Genomic DNA, 19,718 nt, shown 5'->3' with positions numbered 1-19,718 from the left:
CTCCATGTAATGGAGATAATATCAAAAATAGTGACATATGCCTCATAGTCATTATGTGACAGGTTTTTTATACTTTAAGCACAGTACAAAACTGAACACTGAAATGATTAAAGACAAACTGCATTTTACACTCTCTTCAACGCGTTCCATTTCTGACACTAATGAAGCAGAAAAGCCAATAAAAACTTATCTGAGAGCCGTTTGCTCTTCAGCGACATCATAATGTGGAGGGAAATTACCTGCGGGTAAATTTTGTGGGTGGGTGATCATCTCGTCTACCCCAAGAAACACTTTGGCAGCAAGTCAACCATTTTATGTGCAAAGACATCAGGTTGAGTTTTGATGAAAACAGACCCTATTTATTGATCCCCAAGGGAAGAAGAGTGAGTAAGTATGTCGGGGAAAAAGAAGGCAGGGAGGTTTGGTGAAAGTTGGTGTTTTGTTCCTGAAGGACACACCACGCACTGAGGCAGTTTATGCTCCTGTGCCAAATGTCTCATGGTCTCTGCCAAGAGCACTGCGTAAGTCCATCCAGCTCGTCCAGGGAATCTGTGCGACCTCTGGTGAAGAAGACAGATGAGTAGGTGGGGAAGAAAACGATTTCAGGGTCAATATTCTCCTTCCATTTCCACTGATCTGCTTCCTAATGCACAGGCGGGGGGCGGAGGGCGCAGTGCGCGGTGAAACGGCTCACTCATCCTAAACCGTGCGTGGAAACAACAATAATGAACAACACACACATCGATAAGTGTGACAACATCCTTAGTGCTGTATTCTTTTCAGCAGGCGGGTCAGAGTTCAACAAGACCCTGTCAAAAGGTCATGAAGGTACTTGTGTAAACAGCAGCTGTGAATGATAATGCAACCTTGTAGGATTTCTGTTGATTTGCTGCTGATGAATGTCAGGGAGGCTCAGAGTGCAATGAATCAATATGGAAAAATACTGTATTGTTGCTCTGACTTGTGGAATAGGATCATGAATGGCAGTGTGAAATATTAACATTTGAATTAAAGAAAAAAAATCACTTACTGAACAGATTTACCACCAGTATGACAAACCCGTGTCAATACTCCATAACAAGGTTTTTGCCACTTAACATAAAATCGACATCATTAAAAGTCTGCAATATCTGAACAATATTGTTTTATTAGTTAGTTTTATCTTGTTGTCAGACAAACAAGGACAAAAATCCATGTTTTTAGCTTTCAGGGACAAAGGCAAGGCAATTCCTCATATTATTTAAACAGGGTTTAGCTCTGAATAATTTACATTTTTGGATTATACATTTGCAAGAAGATGCTTCAGGTGTATTTGACCTGGTGTTCCAAATCAGAAATCTGTGGGGATAAGTTTAGCTTTGATATTATATTCCAGGTTTGTACCGTTTGCTTATGGAATGAAGGGAATGAAGGAATGAAGGAATGAAGGAATGAAGGAATGAAGGGAAATGATTGACTTGTCCATGGTTTATCTTGGCGGCTGCACACTTCGTAGGATGCAGCTTTGACTATTGGTATATGCAGCTTATCAGACTCAGAGACAGATTTATTGCCAAGTAAGTCAAAAACACATGAGGAATTTTTTTCTTTTGGAACACAATATAGAAAGAAAACTTAAATATTTTGATCGAGAAATGTGTCAGAACCTCATACAACTACACTTGGGTGAGAACTGAAATAGCACGATGTGCACAACGCAGATGCTTGTGTTGATGAAAACACAGTTCATATTAGCAGGAGGTCATTATTATTGATGACACATTGCATGACTAACCCCCGTCTACAGGATTCCCTTCTTCACCGTGCCTTTAAACACAACGCACGTGCTCCGCTCCAACCTTCTACCTGCGGGCCGGGCTTTTTGACAGCCGAGTTAAACTATGAAAATGGATTCTAAAATATTCAGTAATGTGTATAGAAAGGGGGAATCATGAATGATTAACAGAGGCATTATCATGAGCGCTATTAAACCTCTCTTCCCTCATTCTCGGTAGAGCCATGAAGACGCGCTGTCGTGCAAACGCGGCCCACAAATTCGCTGCCGCTACACGGGGGAATACGGACATCCACCACTCAGCCGCAGTCACACATGTCACGAGATATGTCATTTGGTCAACTGTGTGTGACTAAACCAGCCTCCAAACCAGTTAAATACCTTTAACGCTCCCCTTTGAAACAGCACAATGACATAATATAGGGCGGTATTCATACAGCATTTAATGGACGCTTTCATCTGGGCACACGTCGCTGTCTCTTGAGTGCAGCCTCCAGGGGAAACACAGAGTGGTCATATAATGAGCTACTTTCTGAGCTACAGCAGACACACAACAAAGCCTTCAATTCCACCTGTGCAATAAATATTCATCACCGCCCAATCAAAGCCAGTTATTATAAAATGTTGGCTTTTCATGATATAAAACACCCTGCCTTTCACCACCTTTCTGTCAAGCACGCTGTTCAAGTAAGTCACTGGTTCCAGGAGAATGTTCCGAGCCTGTGAAGGACTTCGGTCCGCAGATAAATGGTAAAGTGAGGGATAAAAGCGACAGAGGATTATTGGAGTCCCTCCTTGAGTCCAAGTGAATGTTTGGATTGCATATGGAGACATTTTCTGGATATGTTTGTGAGATATTTTCTTTTTTCTTGCTAGGTCACAGCTCCAGGTCAAACAATTACAGACACACTTGATTTTAAATGACCCCCAAATCATTCTTAGAGGATCAAAGATGCTCCCTCACACTAATGAGGGTTTTTTGGAGTGGAATCTAATTGCGACTATTTAGGCTGGAATTTTTTACATCATTATTGATGTTTTCATTCAAAAAAACACATTGTAAGTGATTACTGTGTGATATGTGTGCAGATCTGTGAGAAACAAAGATGTTCCCTTCAGTCTGTAGAATAAGATGTGTATAGGGCAAGACAATAATTAATCTAAAAAAGATATTCTGACAACCACTTTGGCTCTGACAAATATTGCGCCCCCTGCGATGTGAAAGTTGCAGTAGGCCACATCGCGATAATATTTTGATGAATTGTTCAGCCGTAGCGGAAACATTGCGTTCCCTGTGTGTGGGTAGGTTTTCTCTGGGTAATCCAGTTTACTATTATAGTCCAAAAAACAACAAAATAATAGTCCAAATCTATTGTCAGTATCAAACCAGACGGACTTTCCAGACGGACAGCGACTCCAAGCCCGTGACCACTTCCTGTCCATTGAGCAGTCGCTCCAAAACTCAGTAGCCAATCAGCCATGGTCAGAATGGCAAACCAAAAACCACGGTGCAAAGAACAAAAGTGTATTTTCAAACAATAAAATACAATATTTTTGAATGATTAAATCAATATTTTATTTGCTTTTTATTAGCTCGCCTGTGACCTCCATGTGGAGGCTAAAGGGTTGGACAATGAGCGGGTTAGTGTTCACAAGAACAGAACTGAAAAACACAGAGGAATAAACAAGGTTCTATTCTACATGTTTGTATTCCTCTCACAGATATTCAAATATTTGTATATTCAAATCGGTTGGGTTAATGTGACGATCCCACAGTACATCCCACATCACACCCACATTCGGGCGCAGCCATAAGTTCCATTTCCAGCCACTCAAATGTGGTTTGCATTGAAAATGTTTCAAGCTTCAGCCTGTTTTTGTTTAACTCTCGTCTGATTCAAATATGAATATGAATATGCTTGAATTAAAATACAACATAAATGAATTATCGTTGGTTAATGACTTGAAGAAATTCTCCTCTGACATTTTATATAGCAACCACTCAGTGGAAAATGTATTTAATGACTGTATTAATAATTAAAATGATGATGTCACACGGAAGCTGCGCCTACTCACTCACTATGACACAGCACAGATTTCCAGGAGCAAACACGCTTCCACGACAGGAGCCGACAACACTGGAAATAACGCGCTGCAGCTCCAGAGCACAGGAGGCCACAGGAGAAACCGAGCGCTGAGCAACGTCCACAATACCATCTGCCATCAGGACTTAAATCAGCCTCCACACGAACAGACATTTTAAAATACCCTCCAACCACAGGAGGGAAAAACAGCCTGGAATTTAAAAACTTGAACTGTCTTTTACCATTTTAGTGATTAAAAAGCAGTCTGGTGGTTTCAGCCTCACAAATGTGAATATATTCGGCTTCCTCTGAGACACTACAGTGAATTGAACGTACATGCAGATGGTGGGGATGGAACAAGACATGGAGACAATAGTATAACGTTTAAACTCATGAGACATGATCATCAACAATTATTGATATTTTAATCAAGAAATATTTGCTGCCAATGACCAGCAGCTGTGGCACTTATCATGGGAATGATGGTAACATGGACAGAAATGAGCTTGACAGCAGGATAACGGCACACAGCAGTGGTTTACAGTGCGACTGCGATAATCAAGCAACTAATCGATTAATTGATATGAAAAGAAAACAGTTGTTTGGCCCAGTTTTTATAGAACACACAGTTTTGTACAAACAGGGTTTTCGTTTGTTCGTTCGTTCTTTCTTTCTCAAACATATTTTTACTGTATTTGTTCCTTATCAGCTGCCTAATTAAAGTGTGGTATATTGTAGAGGCTCTTTCCGTCGTGTTTAAGCAGAAATTAGGACACAAAAGCAGATTTACTTACTCAGAAAAGCAGTCCAAGAAAGAAAAACAGACGAGGGCATAGTAATATCCAAAATACAAAACAGCAAGACGGGTTAAAAAAAACAAAAAAAAAACTGAACTAAAGCAAACCCACTGACAAAGGGAAGTGAGAGCATGGTGACTAAAGACATGAGGGAGGGAGGGACCATAGGACACAGGTGGAACTCATCAGGGCGGGGCAGACAATCACAGAGACAGGAAGTAAGTGGACGCACAAGGAAATAAGTAAAACAGGAAAAAACAAAAGTTAGTTATGAAATAAAAGTCAGAAAAAAGTCGTAAAGTGACAGATGAACTACTGCGGCTGCTGTCAGTGAAACATCCACCAAACGTGTTCATTAAAGCCATGGTTAATGTCCCCTTTCATCACTGACGCTAATGATTTTACATTTAAAAAAGATATTAGGAAAGATCGTAAACGGACAGAGCGATGAGTCAGTCCGTGCAAGTCTCTCTCTCTGTGAATAAACGATGACAGCATTTGCTGACTCTTCCTTTTCCAAAGTATCACTCTCTCGCTTTGGTTCCCTTCTTCCTTTCACTCCTAATGTACAAAATAAGTTACACGTGAACACATGAACGTGACGCTGCCACGCATTCACTCACACATGGCACAGGGCACGTTGATCACAGAGCTGATACCAGCCGTTTCTCTGAGGTCCTTATTATTCTCTCCATCTTTTCTTTCCCCCTCTGCCTCCTCTGTCTCTCCCACCCTCTTTCATCTCTACCTCCTCGCGTCCTCTGTCTTTCCTCACCCTTCTTTCATCTCCTCTCCTCTCACCTCCCCTTACCCTCCCATCTTTTTCTCCCTCTCCTCCCTCTTTTCTCTCCTCCGCTCCTCTATCTATCACCGCTGTCAGCGTGTGACAGATTAGCTCTCATCTCACCATTACCATTTAATGACCCGGCCTTACATGGAGACACTCACCCATGAAACTCATTACATCAAACATGACATTCAGCTTGCTCTTGCTCTCTCTCACTCTCTCCCTCTCCCTCTCTCTCTGCATGTGTGTGTGTGTGTGTATGTATGTCACAAACAAACACACACACACACACACACACACACACACACACACACACACACACACACACACACACACACACACACACACACACACACACATTCACACAGCACACACTCACACACACACACACACACACACACGCACACACACACACGCACACACACACCTACACTGTTGATGACGTTACACTGAATCCATAATTAGAAATCCTATATGATCCAGATTATTTTGCTGGAATGAGTTAAAAAGGCTGATGGTTATAAGCTACGTGAAGGCACAAAGAACACCTGGTTAGGTCGAGGAGAAGCATCAGTAACATCTCCATGTGTCACAGTGTGACGTCCTCAGGCGGTGTTTAAGGCACAGCAGGCAGACATTTCCACCCAGGGTATCAACGAGAGCTGGACAATGCCTCAGGTTATGAATCGCGCATGAAACAAGGACATCTGTGTGTGTGATCACCTGGTACGAAAAGGTTAGGTCAGGACATGCAGGCAGCGCTGATCCCCAAAACATGAGTATTTTAACAGGTTGCAGATGAAACCCAACAATGCACCTTACATAAAGATCAGATGTTGTTGGGGATGGGAATGGGTATCGGTTTCAAACCTGGTCAGAATGACTGGATCGGACATCGAACCGATATATAAACATTTTAAATCGCTTTAAAAGACCCACCTCTTCTCCTTAGCCTTCACCAGGATAAGAATAGTCAACCTGGACACTTCTATGTAGTTTTTACCATTTTACTATAATAGTTTGTTTATTGTAGTGTTTTACTTCTACTGTTACTGATGTTATGTTGTATACCTGTTATATTGCTTTGCCTTCTGTAAAGCACTTGGTTGTTTTAAAATCTGCTCTACAAATAAAGTTGACTTGACTTGTTAAATACGATACAATCCAAACATCGCATGCTTCACTGTGCACTATGTAAGTAAAATATCAGCAAAGCCATTTTAACTGAGTGTTTATTTCTCCTTTTTGGGAGAACAATATTTGTTCCACAGTTGGAGAATTGTGTCTTTGAAATGACTCGGCACAAATTTGACGTTCACTGCTTCATCGAAATGGTCTAAAGTGACTGTATCGCAATGATATCAGTATCGGTAGCTACTCGAGGTTGTGATATTGGCAGACACAACGTCTCATCCCTATGAGAAATGAGAATTTCACCTGAAATACTTGTGAACTACGTCACTGGTGCAACGTGTCAAACACACACAAACTGTGCGAAAATGTTCCTTATTAAGCCAGAGTTAAGTAAACCCGATCTTCACAAAATAAGAAATGCAGTGTTGAATGCAGTCTAGGTGTGAGGATGTCATCTTTGTGTCTCGGGGCTGCAAACACACACACACACACAATGATGAAAAACAAGTGCACAATTAATTATGGTGAGAAATCTTAATACAATAGAGAAAACATATCGCACGTACTTTACACACACACACACACACACACACTGAAAGTGTCTATTTTTATCTCTCTGCTGACAGCACCCCGCATGTCCCACTGTTCACACTAAGCTGAGCCACATAATTGGCTACCATCTATCCTCCCTCTCTCTGTGTGTGTGCCTTTTTCCATCTCTCTCCCCCTCTGTCTTTATTCTGCTTTCCTCTTCATCCCTGGCTCCTCGTTTGAAATCCCTCCATCTTGTACTTGCTGGTAACGCGCGGCAAGTTGTGCGTCTGTAGCTTAAAACGACGTGCCTCCCATTTTCTGTCTCAGTGGGATAGCTGAGCCGTGGCGGAACTGAACCGCAAGCTGTGTTTACGCGAAGGCCCCAGCAAGAGAGAGGGAGAGAGAGCGGGACGAGCGAGAAGTGAAGTTATTCCAGCGAGAGAGTGGATGTAGGTGGACAAGAAGTAATAAGGAGGAAGGAGGGAGAGGGACACTTGGGACAAAAAGAGGAGGCACACAAACACAGACTGTATTTTAAGGTTTCTACCACCTGCTGTAAGAGGAACCTCTGCCTCAATATACTTAGTATGTGTGTGTGTGTGTACTTGTGAACCAGTAGAACGCTCACACTCACAAACAGAGGACTTCACGTTGAACAGGGGACAATTTTCAAGTCCCCTGTCTGGTTGAAGAGTAACTTGCGATACATATATGCATTATTTTCTAAGCTAAAAAGGGAATATTTCTGCACCAGAGTAACAATAACAACGATATATTGTGTCGTATTTGATACTCTCCCAACACGAGCATCTATTTTTGTCATTGCTAAACAGTCAGTTTTCTCAGTTCATCAATTTGTTCCATAGAATATCAAAAAAAAGATCGGTCAAATGTCAACCATTTCCACCGTATTGAACCCTAACACTCAAACAAACCCACAGACGTTCCTATTTTCCTGTCATGGAGGAGCAAAGACACCAGAACATGTTCACATTTAAGAAGCTGAACTCGCTCAGTGTGAGGCGTGTTATGGGCTCCAAAGAAAGGGCAAACAAGTGGAACATGAGATCTACAAATGCGTGGATTCAGACCCAGAACGGAACCGCGGGCACATACAGTACATGCATGTGGTGAAAGTGTGAAGCTGACGCAGAACTTGGAAAGTATTACCCGGCCCCTAACTGATAGAAACCATGGGAGGGGGCTGGTCTGAGGGGATATTTGTACTATATTATAGTGTTTGTTCAAAATCCTGATTTTGTTACTTGGTAAGGATGATGTCACTCGTGCAGAACCCCTGCAAACCATTGTATTTGTGTTGATGTTGCATCACACATACCATCTACCAACCTGTTTAAAATCAATACAAATTTGAATAATTCAAAATAATCACATATTGCAGGACCTGAAAACCTTTCTTTGATGCACACTGTGGCTTTAGATGAGATGGGGAGTAAAACAGGAGAACACAAACAAACATGCAGAGTACAGGGAGTGGAGAGGAAAGGAGGACAGCAAGCAGATTTCACAACAACAGAGAGGGAGAGAGAGAGAGAGAGCATGTGTGTGTGTGTGTGTACTCACACTGTGTTTGATGGACAGTAAAATGGAGGGGAAGCCTACAGAGGATTCACCCATAACCTCCATCTGCCTCTCTCTCTCTCTGTAGCACTCACACAGATCTGCCTGTAAAATCCAAAGTCTTTTAATCTCAAAGGACACACAAACACACACACACACAGTACAACTATTCTTCTTAGGACTTTCTTTCATTTGGACAGCCTTAACAAAATGTTACCCCTAACCTTAACCTAATCACAATTCAAATCTTATGCACTTCCTCAGAAATGTGGTTCTGTCTCATTAGGACCAGGTTTGAGTCTTCATGAGGACGACTGGTCCTGACAAGGTCAGTGTTTATGCCAGGGAAATATCCTAAACAGGTAAAAACTGGTGTTTTGTTTACATCAGCCAACAGCAGCACCACAGAGAGACAGACAGACAGATAGATAGACAGACGGGGCTGCGTCAGAAGGCAAATCATGGCAACTGATTAAGAACGCCCGCACTGATTTCATTTGATTTGTTATCAAGCTGTTCTTCAGCTCATGTTGTTTCTGATTCATTAATTCTCAGCAAAATGTCTGAAAGTGAGATGTAGGAGAGAACAACACGTAAAGTACACACACACACGCACACACACACACTTTCAATCAAACCTTTATGTTTTTTTGAAGAGTAGTAAAATCGATGTTCCCTTATGAGTCTCCCAGAGAGCCATGTTCTTGCCCGTCTCAGTAGACTCAGCACTATGTGTCACTGCACTTCAAAAAAAAACCTGAACTACACCTTTAACCATTTTTTTTCCCCTTAAACACACACACACACTGTTCCATTGTGTTTTGTTCTCTTAAATCACTCTGCACCATCCATCAGCCGCACCATCAGATATGACCTTCAACTTGACAAAGGAAAAGAGAGACACAGGAGAGAGAGAGAGGGGAGGTGTAGGGCCTAAAATAAAGAGAGAGGCAGATGAATAATTTGAGTAAAAAGAGAGGGAGAGACGGAAGAGGGACGAAAAAGTGAGAGATAAAAGGAGTGAGGATGATCGACAGTGGTGTGGAAACACAGAGACAGAGCGAGATGTGATGAGCGTCGGATCACTATCGTGCTGAGATTAGCAGATTGACATCCATATTGGATTTATACTGTGCTTGTGCCTGTCACACCGACAGATCTCAGTGGTGCAGGGTGGACTCGTAGTCCATTTAAATTTTACACATCTTGGCCTTAATCTACACACATGAAAAAGAAGAAGCACACTCCAACTTCCGGGCTATCTCCATTCACCGTTGATCTTCACTGTCCTGTGAGGGGAAATTGGTTTTGTCTCGAAAGCTTTACTGTTGCTGAACATTCCGGGGGGGGGATTACTCTGGTCCCTTGGGATACCAGAGTAATGGTACGGTACAATATGGGTGCTAGACCCACGACAGTCAGCTGATTGAGTTGTCTGTCGTTGTTGGCACACCAGTATAAAGGTACGCTACGTATCACGCCGACACGGCACAGCTTACACCGGCCTACCCAGTAAAGGTACTGTTCACGTTCGAAACACAAGCCTGACCGAGGGCTTCACTGTTCCAAACCGTACTGAACTGTACCATGATGGAAACACGGCTCCGCTAGAGCTAGCACCCCCTGCACTGAGGCCTCACTTGCTGTACGTCTTCACCATTCTCTCCCATTTTCAAAATCATAGCTGTATTTTTCCTTCCATTATTAATCAAATGCCAACATATTTGGCTTTTAGCTTCCTTCAAACATGAACCTCAAAAAATAAAAAAAATGAAATTACGTAAAACTCCAGCAACTCGACAAAAAAACACAAAGCAAAGGAACTGCAGTTCCTTGTTTGAACAGAAATGTGGGTCACACTTCAGTGGTTCTATTTTAAAAAAAGAACTTCACAAGAATCTTTAAATAAATAAGACAAAACACGAGGAGGAGGAGGAGGAGGAGGAGAATAAATAACAACAAATCACTTTATCTGTGGCTTCCGTGTGTGAGTCTATCAAGAGCTAATCAGAATTTAAGTCCTAGGCTGTGAATCTTTATGCTGAAGAAAGCTGCTGTAAAACAGAAAGGAATTAAGATAAATATACAGCAGAGTTGTGTTTGTGCTTTTGGGGGGAGGGAATTTATCTAAATTACAGTCATTTGAAGTTTCTATGTTCAGCTGTAATGATGTTGCTTGTTGTTCCTGCTGTGTTGGCACAAAATATCTGAAGGAATTCAATCTTGTGATCTTGTGAAAGAGAGTGAGGACAGGTACTGTAATGATATATTTCATTGATGACACTGAAAAAAGCACATTGCTTCTGTTATTGCTTGTTAACCATTAAACAACTTTGAATTATTTACCACTTCCTACTATAACAAATAGGTGCAAAATCATCATTGCATCATGTTTGCAAAAACACTCAAACCGCTTAATTTAGTAATCCATAAATAATCAATTAATAGTTTAAATAGAAATTGTTTCAGCCCCAGTATATTGTAATATCCACTACAGTCTACATGGTCCACATTATTATGGTTTAAGCTAAAACATTATGGGTTTTGTACAATTTTGTAAAAAAAACTAACAAAACTAACAAAAAAAGGAAATCACATGTGAGCGGTGTTAAATCTGAGTGTTTCCTGTTCATTTTAGACCTTGAAAAGCACAACAGACCTTATATAACACTGGCAGCTACAGAGTCTGGTAATTCAACTGGCACTCTGGCCTCCATCCAGCTTGTCTATGATTAGACCTCTTTGTTCCTAAACCTGCTTGGCAGCAAGAGACAAAACTGGCTGATGCCCTTCTAATTTCCTCTTGAAAGGCCCTCTGTCAAAAAATAATAAAATATTTTTTTTTTCCCCCTGACGTTTGAATTGGGTTGTTTTTTTGAACCATAAAAGCTATGATGTGGAAACATTGAGTTTTCTTTCACCCTCAAAGTTAAATGTAAGTCAGGCTGTTGGGCTATAGACTAAAAAAAGCCATTAGAGACAATTCCAGAAGCAGTACTTGTTATCCATAAAGGGCTGTTATGTAACAACAACAAAACCTCTAACTCCCCCACCTCCGACTCCAGTGATAGATAAGCAGGTAAGAGGCTATCACAAATATCCAGATCATAAAATGTGATTTAAATTCCAGCAGAAATTCTGCATCCCGTCTGGTTCAACAATTAATCTGTGGATTAATCTCCCAGCCTGAAGCCAAAACCCCCGATCCCTCCATCTATTCATTCACCCATCTGTTTCTTCATCCCTCTGTCCATCTATTCATCTCGGAGACCTTGTCTGCTCTCACTCTGTCTCGGTCTTCTTTTCTGCTTCCTTTCAGTCTAGATATTCAAAGACAGGCTGCATGGTATTAGCAAAACTGACATTCCAGCGTTATGTATTTCAGCAACATAGGTGTGATATGCACTGCAATACGAGAAATACAGCAATATTCAGCAGATGAGTCAAAAATCTTTCTGAGATTATTGTGGAGACGGTGATGAGTGGTGTATCATCTGCATAGAAAAGAACCCTAATGATAAAAAAGCTGGAAGCATAAGTCATCCTTCCTTTAAGGAAGCAGCAGAGCATTAAACTAAAATGATCATTTAAGAACATCAAATATTTTTCTCCAGTTTCTTATTCATGTTCAAGTTGCGGTCATTTGCTAGCAAGCCACGCCTGTAAAAGGGAAACTGATAAACAAACGTGATTGGGCTTTTGAACTGTGTAAGGTTTGTTTTAATAAAGGTTGTAGCAGGTCCTTGTTAAACTACCTGACCGGATTTCAAGCTGCTGTCAGCAGTGTTATCTTCTGGCTAACGTCCTGTCGGTTGCTGATAACGTTTGCATTTATAACACTGCAACAGCCTAACCTCATGAGCAGAGAGGACCTCCTCTGTGTAGAGTACTGGCTCCTGATTGGATGGAGAGTTATGGGATACTGGAAATGTTTCTCCTAGATCTACTATGAGAGCCCTCAGACTGAGAACCAGGTCATTGAGCAAACGCTCGTGTATCAGTAAGTTTTTAAGCAGCAAAACTTTTTACTTATCAATTCTCTTTCTTGACATCAGCCTTGAATTAAAGCAGAACCAGCATCATATTGAGTGTCATATCATTAAAAATGTAGTTTTCAGTATGAACCAATGTATCACCCTAAGCTATAGTATGCTACGACTTTCCTGGAGCTCTCTGCAGTGCCGCTTTTTAGAGCTGTCCAGAATTCATGGACTTCACCACCCTCTAACATGGTGCTGAAATTAAGCAGGCCAGAGCTCTCCATGGTCCTGAAACCTTCCACAGTCATTCAGTGGTCTTGTTGTTTCCCTAAACCACATCAGCTCTCTCCAATAAGCAGTTCGAACAAAAGTCTGTGCTACGTTCTCAGTGACAGCAACACAACAACCAAACCGCTCGTGCTCTGAAACCCAACATTTTCAATGGCTTAAGACGAGCTTGGAGAGCTCACTTGAGCGCTAACGCTAACCCGGCACAAGCAGTACATAAACAGTTACTTTAAAAGTCACTTTTTATTCTGCTTAAGGCTCTTCATGTGCTTTAGCACATTAAAAATGAAATCACGCATTATATATATCACAGTTAAGAGCCAAGTCAGCGCTGACTTAATCTGAGGGGGTTTGCATAAATGCAGAAAGAACAGTGTCACCCTATAAACATGCAGTCATCAAAATTGTAGGTGGAACTAGACACTTATCTTAATGTCTCCTGAGCAGCTGTGAGTCACTGTTGTGTGTCACGATGAGGAGCAAAGAGGTGACCATGCAAGTGAAGAGGAAGATTTTTATTATGCCGGGCTCTCCCTCTCTCGGGGGTTGCTGCAGCAGATGATCTGCATATTTGATTTGGCAGAGATTTCTATGACGGTTCCGGACACAACCTTCCCATTTATCCAGGCTTCAGACTGACACTAGAAGTACATTGAATGTCAGTTTGGAGTGTTCACTTAACAATGGCCGGGGGTACTTCAGCCTATGACCTGGCGGGGATTCAAACCAGGCTTCTTCAAGTGGCGAAGAAGAATGACTGGGGAAAATTCTTGAGCGAGATGGCAAAGGGTGATGCTTTGCCAAACACAACAGGTGAAAGTGTTATTAGGAAGCAGGTGACCACAAGGAAACTAACAAAGAGCTAGGAGATGAACTGGTGGAGTGAAAAAAAACATGTGTTTCCCTGCCAATCTTCACCAGAAGACTTGAGCTCCAGAGCCACAGAGGATTCAGCAACATAATCAAAAATCCCTGTTATGAGTATAAAACGAAAAAGGCGAGGCTGAAAGCAAAAACTAAAATAAAAACTGCACAGTTCTGGAGTGAACTTCAGTCACGTTCTGACGTGACAAAAGAAAAACTCTATCAACATGATGGAAAGTGGAGGAAAAAAGGAGAGCAGCTCATGACCCAGGGCTATCACCTCATCTGTCAAACGTGGCGGTGGTTCTGTTATGGCTCGGGGACGAACGGCTGACAACGCAACTGGTTTTGCTGGCGTTTATTGATGCCTCCACCGGTGATGGAAAACACTGAAAGAATGGGAAGGATTGTGTTGCAAATGCATCATCGATGATGACCATCTCTAACATAGAACCACAGAGGTGGCGGTGGTGTACCCTTGTTTCCTCCTCAGCCCCCTCACCCCCTCCTCCCACCCACTCACCTTCAGATCCCACCACCTTTCCTCACCTCACCCTTTCTTCTTCTCCCTCATTTTGCGACCCACACTCTCACCTCCTCCTCCTCCTCCTCCCCCTCATTCTGTTCTCATCTCCGAACCTCCTGCATAATAGATGTGGCTGTAACGCCAGTCTACTGGAGCGGCATGATGAGGCAGCTTTGGGGAGGGAGGGAGGGAGGGAGGGAGGAAGCACCATCCCAGAAATAAAGCTTTCTATTACCCACAAGAGCCCAATGAGCACGCGCATGCACACACATTCCCATACAGGCTAATGTACAGAAACAAGTGGCAGCAAAAATATCAATTACAGGCTCTTAACCGCGAGGAGCCCCCCTAAACACGCGCGCGCACCCACTCACAGGGGTGTCATGGCAAAGTCTAGTCAGATTACTGCGATGATTCATTTCTACGAATAAAACTATTGTTGGCATCATCACGGTTATCCCTGCAGTCACACACACACACACACACACACATACACACACCTTACCTTCATCTATCTCCAAATTCGCAGCTTGTTAAAGTAGGTGATGATGAGGACGATGATGATGATGCACCACAGCTTCTCCCAACTCGCGCAAATCCTTCCTCATCCACACACGACGAGAGGGCGAGAGGAGAGAGACGGAGAAAGATGATAATTTTCTGGACCGGACAGCGGCGAGAGCAGATTTCTTTTTACCGGAACAGCCGTCGGAAAGTGAAAGAATGACCCGGGAATCCAGGAGCCGGCGTGAAGCTCTCAGGTGGACATATAGATCCTGAAAGAAGAAGGTGAAGAGGGAGGGGGGTGGGTGGGGGTGTGGAGGCAGGGGGTCCAAAAAACCCGCTTCCAAAGCTCGAGTCACGTTACTCCAAAAACGCACAGGCGCGTTAACGAGTCCTGTCATCCATTAATTTTCCGTTTCGTTCATGCACAATTCCTCAGAGAGACAGAAAAGTGTCAGCAGGAGGTGAAACCGCTTTAATCCCGGTGACGATCCAGTGGGAATCCACACGCACGCAGCTCACTATTTGTCCTTCACAAACAAAAAAAAAGAAACTACACGCAGAGACACAGAGACTCGTGGAGGTGGAGATGAGCCCGTCAGGTATCCACGCATCCGCGTAATGGTGCAGCAGCTTATCTCTGCAGGTACATGGGGCCTATTAAACGGATAAAAGCCACTGACATCCTGGTGATGATGCCCGGGAATCCTGCGCCTCGGACGCCGGTGTTCCGTCTTCACAGACTCTCTCTCTCTGTCACAGACACACACACACACACACACACAGGAAAAATCCCCGGTAAAATGTTGGAAACGGGTCCGGGCGGTGTCCACTCCCTCCGTGCCCAAGTATTAAAGCACACAACTGTGAACCAGCGACTGTGGTAGAACAAGTGATACTTTCAATAATCCACCGGGCAACATTTCACAGGCTCGTAAAAACGCAGAGTTGCGGGAAATAAACGAGCCCGAAGCTCCACTTCCAACCAAGGAGCGTCTCGCTTGAGCTCCGTCCGCGGCAGCTGCAGTTTGGGGTTCTCGCTGCGGGGCTGTGCGTGGGACTCAGTCACCGACAGAGAGAGACTGTGGTGTGCGAATAATCCTCATCATCGGGGCTCACATTGTCCGTCAAAACTGCGTCCGCTGTCCGGTTAAAATCGACCGGTGGTGTCCGCCCTGCCGTCGCTCGTCCACCGCTCCTACAGCCAAAGTTTGGATGTCAGCGTCAGATTCCTGCGCGTGCTTCCCACCGGTGGGAGGAGGCTGAGTGACTGACAGATTGAGAGAGAGAGAGAGAGTGAGAGAGAGCGAGAGAGAGAGAGAGAGAGAGAGAGAGAGGAGAGAGAGAGAGAGAGAGAGAGTGAGAGAGAGCGAGAGGACACACCCATAGATAGATAGATAGATAGATAGATAGATAGATAGATAGATAGATAGATAGATAGATAGATAGATAGATAGATGATAGATAGATAGACAGATAGATAGATAGATAGATAGATAGATAGATGGATAAATGGATGAATGGATGGATAGATAGATAGATAGATAGATAGATAGATAGATAGATAGATAGATAGATAGATAGATAAATGGATGAATGGATGGATAGATAAATAGATAGATAGATAGATAGATAGATAGATAGATAGATAGATAGATAGATAGATAGAGATTGCTGACTTCATTTCTCTACTTAGTACAATCAGTGCAAATAATGTTTCACCTGTGTCACCTGCTGTTCAGTCACTCAGACAATAAAACCTTTTTTGAATCACCTGAGCCTTTATTTCACTAAAACAGAGAAAATTGGCTAAATGTATTCATGGTATGTTTCACCTCTCAAGAGTAAATAATTATGTTAAAGAACATGTCAGAGTTGCAGAGTCATAGAGTCAACATGTTGAGCCATGTCTTTGATGCGACACCATAGGACACTTCGTTATGTACAAAGGACACTTGATCGAGTGGCACCCGTGGCACTTTCTTCAAGGATGGATATGTGATTAATTCCGAGATGATCTTCTGCATACCTTGGTTGTAATGAGCGGTCATGTGAGTTACTGATTCCTCTCTGTTCATTCAAACCAGGCTGGCTCGTCTCCTCTGACCTCTGGCATCAACAAGCCATTTTTCCTCACAGAATGTGACGCTGGATATTTCTCTGGAAACCACAGAGATGGTTGCATGAATCATGCCACAGCATTTGTAATTTGTTTTCAATACTGAATAAAAATTGCCTGCACGAGTACATAAATGACGAGGAGGTTGGACAAGTAGGAGAAATGTCATTCTCATTTAATTCTGCTGTACACATTTTAACCAAATCATAACACTGTTAATGATAATACATTATGATGTTCCAGAACTTTGGACACCCTTTGGAGTGGACACCCTTGAGCTACAGAAAAAGACATGAACATGAACATGAACAGGTACAATTTGGTGTAAGTAAAGACATCACGAGAATCAACGGGAGACAGTTGGGATTATGTAGATCTCTGTGGTTCTTTTTCTTCGAAAGAGTTTGCGGAATTGTTTCCACAAAGACGACTTCTTCACGCCGCTGCCCAACTTCATCTGAAGACCGATTCCCTTCATGAGATCGCAGAATCGTCTTTGGCTCTCCAATTCCGTAAGTCTATTTTGAAGAGCGATGCTTTGATTGATTAGTTTGTGAATGGTCTGTGCTTTTTCAAACATGCGACATGACTCCTCCTGCTCCCACTGGTGCCTGGTCTCATCCAGTGTGGAGGCAATTTGGGAGATTTCCTCCATGTGCTTTGCCAGACTTGCCTCAGCCTCATCCGTCTTTTGGCACAGATCCTGAAGAGTTACCTCCAGTTCCCTGACCTTCAGCTCTGAGTTCCCTTTCAGCTTCTCCATTTCACACAGTTGACCCATTAAGTTGCGTCTCTCGCTCTTCAGGCTTGTGATCTCGCAGGACATGTTTTCATTTATTTGCTGCTCGCAAATGAGCCTGCACTCCTGCTCATGCAGGAGCTCAATCAACAACGTCTTGGGTATGTCTTGGAGGCTGTGGATCTTGTCTCCGGCAATCCCAGGCGTCTCTGCAGGAGACGGTCTCAGGAGAATGCTAAATTCTTCAGCATTTTCTTCTTCCAGATACGGAGATATACTCATCTCTGAAGACAGGGCAGGCTGACAGCCAAATGTCTCTGCTGAACGTGTTACACACTGCTCACTCATCTTTGACCGCGATTCTTCCGAGCTAAAATTTTCTGTCCAAGCGGAGGTTTCCCTAAAACTGAGCTATTTTCTTCTACTTTAGCGTTTTACAGCTGTTAGCATCAACACTGTTGCATTACTGCCTCCTTTCCCTTGATCTCATATCTTTTCTTCTCCACCCCTTCGTGATGGTTAGTACTTAGTTTAACTTTATAGCCACAGGGACAGATGGCAGTTACACTTCAAAGGAAACAAACACTTCAAAGACTTCTTCTCTCGTGCTCCATGAATTTGCAATGTTGCATCACTTTTTTTTTAATTCATTCTTTCTCTATCATCTTGTCCTCAAAAACCCAAATAACCACTTCCTTCTTTCATCCATGATTTCAAAGTCATGTCATGTCATCACAGAGCCAAGCCTGACATGACAGTTTTTTTTTTCACAATACACAAATGTTTTAGTACAATGGAAACAACACAAGAAAAGGATAGTGACAGAAAATGATGACAGATGATATAATAAGAAAAGTAATACTATTATTTGAAATGCTGACTCAGCATTCCCAACTAATAATACACTGAGCACTGACATTATGAGATATCTTCATATTTTTAAATAGTTGTCTGACATTCTTTATGAAGATTGTTTCAGACAGACAGAGACAGACAGACAGATACAGTCTACAACTCTGGGTTTGAATCAAAGCATCTCCACATAAATGTATAGAATCAGACACAGATACCACATGATTATGTCAGCTAAAGCACTTCTGCAGACCCTCTATACTCTAGTTTCACACCTTTCACACATCTTTGTAGCAGCTTCTCTCGCTTTAGTCGTCTCTTTTACTCCATTCCCACTGGGTTTTTAACCAGTGCTAATATGTTTAATCGGCATTCACTCCGGAGACGTGCTGGTATTTATTCACTTTGGCTCCGGTCAGCATTAGTAGGAACACAATACCAAGGTAAACACCAAGTCCTTTCTTCTACGTCTGCTTCATTTTCTGGCGTTAGTCATAAATGTCTGCAGTGAACCTCACGTTTTCCACATTGGACACACAGCTTGCTATATTTATTTCAATTGAATGACTTATTTAGATAAGGAGGGAAAAACATACACAATAGTATGTATTTTTCTGCTTTCCTTCGACTCAATTTGTTTCCAGCACATTCGTGGCATTACAATTTATGCATGGGTGACACAGAGGTGAGAAAGACATCACATCACATTTAAATGTTAGTCATGGACCTTTCCCTGCACAACCCTGCATGGTTGTTGCTAATGGTGATTCAAACACTCTTTTTAAGCAAACATGTCTGTGAAGGTTCTCAGGCGTCCAGGTCATCTAGCTGTAGGTGAACTGAAGATGGATTGGATGGAAAGTCCAGTCGTCCAGTCGCCTACAAGCAAAGGATGTAATCACTGCTGTGTGTGATGCTGTGAAATCCAGTATAATAAAAGACAAAACACTTCTGTAATGCAGTCCCCATGCAGACCCACCAGAGACATCGGCTGGTGTCAGACTGAAGGGTACACATGAGACAGAAACAAGTTTCTCCTGTCACTGGAAAGTGAGGTACAGTTCAGCCATGTCATGGAGGCTGATACTCATGTGCTGGCAGACCAGCCTGTCTTTCTTTCTCACAGGAACTGCATGTTCATGAGCAATGAGCAGA

The 19,718-nt window shown here is 42.7% G+C and overlaps 1 protein-coding gene across 3 annotated transcripts in view; it reads right to left on the bottom strand.

The window, feature by feature from the left end:
* si:cabz01090165.1 (uncharacterized protein LOC100333421 homolog) overlaps positions 1–16,108 on the bottom strand; it is a 219,372-nt gene extending 203,264 nt beyond the window's left edge. For all 3 annotated transcript variants that reach the window (XM_044032537.1, XM_044032541.1, XM_044032538.1), the window contains exon 1: positions 14,855–16,108. The gene's annotated coding sequence lies outside the window, so the exon portion shown is untranslated. The remainder of the gene's footprint in view (positions 1–14,854) is intronic.
* Between the last annotated feature and the right edge of the window lie 3,610 nt (positions 16,109–19,718).

Source organism: Solea senegalensis, linkage group LG8 (genome assembly GCF_019176455.1).
Source record: "Solea senegalensis isolate Sse05_10M linkage group LG8, IFAPA_SoseM_1, whole genome shotgun sequence".
Lineage (NCBI taxonomy): Eukaryota > Metazoa > Chordata > Actinopteri > Pleuronectiformes > Soleidae > Solea > Solea senegalensis.
This window is presented reverse-complemented; position numbering and strand designations above follow the sequence as displayed.